We start from the raw sequence: 7,347 nt of genomic DNA on the forward strand, positions 1-7,347 counted from the left end.
ATAATATTATATTATATTAATAAAATAATATACTATTATATAATATTTAATATGTTAACACCGGTACATCTCTTTGGATTAGTTAAACGATCAAATTTTTCAAAACTAAAAACATGAAACTTCTATATCTTTGAGTTTTCTATATTATATCCAAATCTCAAATCATTTGGACTTCATATGGAAAAGATATGTCATTAATTACCATTTTGCCCTTAAAATTAATTCATTATTTTTCAATTTATTTACGAAAATACCATCAAAATAAATTGAATATTTTTCAACTTATTTACCAAAATACCATCAAAACTATTTTATTCTCGGGATCTCACAATATATTTCAGTCAAATAGTTTCATAAAATACTTAAAAACATTGAAATAAGAAAATAAGAAAACATCAACATAATCCATAAAAATTAAAGTGTTTAAACCAAACATGAAGATTGAGATGTGGAAGAGAATAGAAAGTCGAGTAAAGAGACGATTGTAAATTTAGAAAATATTATGTGTTCAACAATACACATAATTATCAAACCTCCGCTGGGTCCACAAAATTTTACTACAACACGTCGGACTTCAAACGAAACCGCTATTAGGTTCACAAACAACTGTTATGCTTAAAAATTATTTTAAGATTCATGAATAAAATTTACAAAAATTTCTTCCCTTTAAGATTCATGAATAAAATTTGCAGAGATTTCTTCTCTTTAAGATTCATGAATAAAATTTACAGAGATTCAGATTTTATCAGAGTGAGTAATGGAAGCGAGGCCAAGAAAAAAAAAAGAAAGAAATAAGATAAGAGAGTGATGAAGACGTAAGAGATTTATTCCAATTTTTATATAAAACTTAAAACTTAAAAATATAAAATAAAAAAAAAATCTACCCTAATTTGGCGGGCCAACCCGCCCCGTTTTGGGCTCGACCCATCTTGGCCCGCAACCCAAACGGGCTCAGCCCATTTGGTCCGCCTCCAAACGGGATGATATTTTATCAACCCAACCCGCTCAATTTTTATAGCGGGGCGGGCCGGCCCGACGGACCTGACCCAATTTGACAAGTCTATATATATAATTTACGATAATAAATTTTTTTGAATAACAAATAGTACGTGTGTGTACTGAATAATAATAAAATGTTAATTTCCGAAACAAATGTAAAAAAGCTAGCAAAAACTTTTTGTTGATTCAAATCCACAAGGCAACGCTTCTTTAATTGGACACCACAACACCGCACCCGTCCATTTTCTGGACTATTGTTTCTCGATAATTTGAAACCCTTCTCCCAAATCCCAGTGGAAATCCACCCTTTACAATTGGGAGACGGTGTTCAAATGGAGGCGGATAGAGTGGGACTGATTTTGGATAGAACCCTAGAGTTGAAGTCCAAGATTACCAATTGCATTCACAAAAAGACTACCAATGCGGTGAAAGAAGATGCAGGAAGTGAATCTGAAGTGTCTAAAGCTAATCCGGATGCCGAAAATCAACAAGAGGGCGATGAAGAAACAGAGAGTCTGCTCAACATTCGAGATGCTCTCGATTCCCTTGAAGGCCAGCTGTCTGCGCTGCAGGTTTCTTCTTAAATTTTTTTCTTTACAAGTTTCCGAATTTATGTTTGGGTTTTGTTAGATAACTGTAATAATTGAAAGTTCGTGGAAATTTCATATGGTTCTAGGTGTGTGTGGAATGAGATTCGTTTACTGTTCAAGGGTTTAGTTAAGGAGTGTCTAATTTCCAGGAGAGGACCCGGAAGTCCTTCAATTGCTGATATTCTATTGTTGCAAAAATTGTATTTTTAGAATAATTAGATTAGATCATATAACCTTTTCATATCTTTGAAATTCACCTTCTCTTATGTTTTTTTCTCTTTGGAGAAAATATATCTCCGGGCCTCGAACTGGTGGTATTTCCTAATAATTTGGCTGAAATTGAACTTTTAGTTCAAATGGTTGAAAGGCTTCATTCTGTGGTGAAGATGTTGTGTCGATTCAAGTTGGAGAATAACTATTAATTTTTCATTTTTTTACGGTCAAATATGTTCGTCTGCAAAAAATATGTGCATTATGATTCTATCTGCTGAGAAATGGTAACCTGGTTATAATTTCATGTTGGCCTAGGATAAATCTGAGGAACCATAGTTTTTGGAATGCATGGTGCACAGATAAATGTGTGATTCCCTGAGCCTAGATGTAAGGCGTAAGGCAACGTGCACAACTTATCAACATGAAGTGCAGTAAGGACGAAAATACTGGAATTTAAATATTCGAAGAAAATTATACCCAATATCTATATCAAAACTATTAGATGACAAAAGATTAACTATTCATTAGCTTATTGAAGAGGTTAATTGATTATTCACTTTGTATTTCATCTTTTACGCACTATGTTTCATGTCTGGGTCGTTTGTGGCTTATAAAGAACACACCAAAACTCGTGCTTCATGGCCAAGATGCATGCTTTGTCGAAGGGTTGTGTCTTAACTCGCGTGAACCTCGCTATGCTTTGAACATACTCGTTTAGGATTGAAACTTGTAATAAATGACGGATGCAAGAAGTCTTCCTGGTTTATAAATGGAAGTTCTGCTACTTTCTTGCATTATATAATGTAGAGTTTTTGGCATTATTTGCGGGTTGGCTAAAATAAATGTTTCCATTATTTTCTATTTTTGTGCCTCATGGAGATTCCTTTTTAAAACATGATAGAATGGACAAAAATAGAATCATGCGATTCTTCTTTTTCCTGCAGGAACCCTTTACGCATTTGCAAGATGTTGCTCAATGGAATTTGAGCAATACACTTTTGGGAAATCAATCTCTTGAGTCCACAAACCTTTTTTAAAAATTTCCTACTTTCGGGTTATTTTATACTTGTGTTTTGTTCTGATTGTCCGTCTCCTTTTAGTTCTTCATTATATGAGAACTTTAGGGTTGAGGTTCAAAGATTTGAAACATATTAAAATGTGCTGTTGTTTTCAATGATTGGAAAAGCTGCAGTAATTTTTATGTGATAAAAGAACTGACCATGGCTTTTTTGTCTTCCGAAGTATCTGAAAGCTTTTTAACTTCATATCTGGTCTTGCCTTTCTTGAGCAGCCAAGCAATGTATCAAGTTCTTACAAAATTATTTTGTATGAAAAAGCTATATTCTATTGGTCGACTTGCTTCTGCATTTGGGATCAAATGACACTCTGAATGCTAAGAACCAATTCAGTGGTTCTTCATAGGACATGTGAAATCATTTTAAACTTCAGCCTGCTAGTTAATAGTTACTGTATAATCCGTACAGAGTAAATTTAGTGACATTGAAGTGTCTCGTGGGAAATTTGTTTTTGAAATTGTGTGGTGAATGAATCAACTTCAGACTGCTGTTAATATTTTAGGGCTTAGCTTCTTGCACCAGTGGACAAACTGGTTTTCTTATGTTTCGAAGGACCTTAATAGAATCAAATGTTACTTTCATGGCTTGAAATTCCCCCCCCCCCCCCCCCCCCCTCTTTTTCAAGTCCCGAAGGCACCTTACTTATTATCATGTGCTTCTTAGGCACTACAGCAGCAGCAATGGTATGAAAAGGAATCAGCCTTGACTGAGATAGAGTACTGCCAGAAGAAGTTGCTCAAAGAGCTGAAGGAATACAAAGGTAAGGAGTTAGAAGTCATACAGGAGGCTATTGCTTTTGCTAGCGAAACCGAGGATAACAACGATCTCCTCCTTCCCCCGTATCCGAGCCGTCCCTCTCGTTCCACTGTCTCCGATAACGAGCCATCCTTCCCCTCCACTCGTAAATTTTCTCAAAATGGGGCTGTTGATAACGGCCTTCTAGATAGAGATCAGAGACGATCTGAATCTAGAAGACCATTGAAAGGGTTAAAATTCTTAATCACCGCAACAGCCAAGGCAGCGCTTACAGTTGTTGGAATGGTAACTATTTTGAGTCTGGCTGGTTTTCAGCCCAGGCTGAGGAAACGGAATGACCCGCGGAAGCTCTTCGATTTGTTTCAGCTCCTAAGCAACGATGAAGCACAAGCAACTATAGAGTGTCCTCCTGGGAAGGTCCCAATGTTTGACAATGGCGAAACACGGTGTGTTGTAAAAGAGAGAATTGAAATTCCGTTCGACTCGGGTGTGACAATCCCTGATGTGAAATACGGGTGTGGTTGATCTTGAGTCAAAAAGAAAGAAGAGAAAAGAGAATTGTAGTAGTATCACCAATTCTAGTTCTGCTCCTTTTGTATATTCTGTCCTTTTTTTTACGTACGCTACTGCATTCCTCGTGAAGATTTGACGGTCTCATAATTTTATATTATCTAATTTGGATATTGTTGGCGGCAAATGCAAGGTTTTGTTTTGCTTTCTAATTCTCGTCTTCTTTTACTGTCATCATGCGACAGAGTCCAAATATTGTCCGGATTTATTTTATTTGATTTTGTTCACCTCTTACGCAAGGAGTCAATTCCAATTCAACTTGTCTCGATTGTTATAAACACATTCTAAAATCCATTGGTAAATACAATAACGATTCATGGAGCACAATCAACAGTTACTACATTTATTGTAATATATACATGTATAGAACATATGTGTGTGTGTCAAAATAGTAAATAGTCGGTATTGGGAATATGGGACAAAAAAAAAAGAGGCAATCTGGCTTATTTTAATCCCAAAGGCAGATCAACTTTAACAATTTAGCAGTAAAAAACTCAAAAGTTTCATGCACATAAGCGCACTTATTTTCAACTGTTTGGCGATTCAGCAAGCTTAATTTGTTCAGTCCCAAATCATGGACATCTGCAACTTCAACAAGATCGGTTGTGACAATCCCATTACTATACTATACTGCAATAATAGTGAGTGCTTCTGTATTGTTTCCGAACACGCGTACCTTTGTTCTGGTCTTGATTTGCTTACATTTTCTTGGAATTATTTCTTCAGCAAGCCCAAGTTCCAATTTCTTTGCGAAAAAACATTTGTAGCTTCAATCTTTTAACCATTTATCATGGCTTAAAATGGATGATTCATGGAAGCCTCATCTCTGTTGCAGAACTCCCAAGATCTCAAGATGTAAGGCCCTTTTATATNGGACTAATAAAATTTTTCTCATATCTTTTTTATCATATTGTTTTCTTTTGTTATTTGTCATATTCTCTCAATAATGCATATATTTTATTATAATATTCAATTATTGCAATCTTTTTTTACAATCAATGATATGCAATTTTTTATTTACAATGTTGTTTGATTATTATTCTCTTTCATGTAAATTGACAATAATTTCTACTATATGCTTTTACTTTCCTAATCACCTTTAATTTATTAGACACTTATATTTGATAACATATAAACTACACATTATTATTAAGGGTGAGAAAAATTTCTGTTAAACCGAATTAACCGACCGAACCGAGTCAATTCGGAAATTCAGTTCGGTTATTTTAGAAATTCGGTTTTCAAATTAAATTCGGTTAATTCGGTTCTGTTACGGTTTTCAAAATTTTGATATCAGCTAACCGAATTAATCGATATAATAAATACTATTATTTAATAAATTTTTATTATTTATCAATTTTAATATATTTTTAAATTTTTAATTTTAAAATCAGCCCTAATTCTAAAGAAAAATTTGTGATGTATGTGATTTTAAGTTTTTATGTATTTGTGTAGATTATAGTGTTCAAAAAAATTACATATATAATTAAAATTAAATCACAATTTTTTTTAAAACTAATCGGTTAATTCGATCACCAACCGAATTAATCGATTTTAATTCGGTTCGGTTTTCATCGGTTAATTTTAATTCGGTTCGGTTTTCATCGGTTATGAAAATTAATTCGGTCGGTTCGGTTATTGCTAAATATTTCGGTTTGGTCCGGTTATGACAAATTCAGTTCGGTCGGTAACAAAACCGACCGAATGCTCACTCCTAATTATTATAACAATCTATCATCACATAAAAAGTACTGATAAATTGATTTAAAAAAATATTGATTAAATGTTGTCATTTATTTGCAATTTATAATAATAATATTTTTGAAAATAAATCATCTTTTTACTGACTCTTATGACACTTATTTTAATATTCATATTAACTCATAAGTATAATTAGCACAATCAAATTACTAATGTCATATTGGTATTACCTCCGAAAAAATAATATATTTAATTTTTCTAATTGTTTAAATATCTTAACGGGAACATTTGTGTACCCTTATCTTGAGAAAAATTCATTGCATTTATAAAGTTTGAAAGATAAATATAACTTTATAGTATACATTTATTTTGAAAACTGAATTCATTGTATGACAAATACTTCTTGTATTTCTATTTTTTTGTGTAACCCAAAAGAGTTAATATTTTTTCTCATTTATCTTCTCCATCTCAATGAAAAAAGTTATAAAAAAATATTTATTATGTTGATATATTAATATGTGATATACATAGATATAAGAATTTTGAAATTCAATTTATTCACAATGTTTTTTCATAACAAAGGCCAACTCAAAATAATAAAAATTAGGATTCATAATTATTTTAAATATGATATAAAAATAATATGTGGAAACTTTTTTTGACATTTTAGTTGCAAAATACATTGATAAATGCATGTAGGTGCACTATTTCATTGTGGCAATTATAACTTTATTTAAATATCTTATTTCTCACTCAAGGATTAAAATTTGTTTATTTCTTATTTTGATTATCGAAAAATCCAATATTTCATTTAAATGTTTTTGTTAATAATATTTACATGAGTTTTATTGTATATTTATCCAATTTGAAAGAAATAAATTATAATTCAATATATAATAATATTTGAAAATTGTAGAATGCTTCTAAATTTAAAAATAGAGTAACATGTAAGGGATCAATTCAAAACTAAAAGTTGATGCAACATGTTTCTTCTAGCTTTACAATCGAATAATATAGGATCGAGCGTTTGTCGCTTTATCAAAAGCTATAGCTGATGATAACTATGCAAGTCAAATCTTTAAATCATACAACAGCTCAAGCGCCTACCCATCGTGGACAATTGTTGTATCAAACAATCTATCTCCTAATAATTGCACCAATTGCAACTCAGATCTTTTAAATCGCACAACTCAAACACCACTGTTCGATTACTCTACCAAACAAGGACAATTATTGCACTCAACAATCTTCCTCCCAATAATTACACTCCTTACAAGGAATCGAACTCGTGACCTTGACTCTGATACCAATTGTAGGACCGAGTGCTTACCGCTTTACCAAAAACTATAGCTAGTGGTAATAGTGCAACTCAAATTTTTTAAACCGCACAAGCACCACGGTTCGATTACTCTACCATGCAGGGACAATTATTGATATATATA

General features: G+C 32.5%; 1 pseudogene; it reads left to right on the plus strand.

The window, feature by feature from the left end:
* The first annotated feature begins 1,153 nt into the window (after window positions 1-1,153).
* LOC140985979 (plastid division protein PDV2-like) overlaps window positions 1,154-7,347 on the plus strand; it is a 10,231-nt pseudogene continuing 4,037 nt past the window's right edge.

The sequence above is a fragment of the Primulina huaijiensis genome, chromosome 10 (assembly GCF_012295235.1).
Source record: "Primulina huaijiensis isolate GDHJ02 chromosome 10, ASM1229523v2, whole genome shotgun sequence".
In the NCBI taxonomy this organism is placed as follows: domain Eukaryota; kingdom Viridiplantae; phylum Streptophyta; class Magnoliopsida; order Lamiales; family Gesneriaceae; genus Primulina; species Primulina huaijiensis.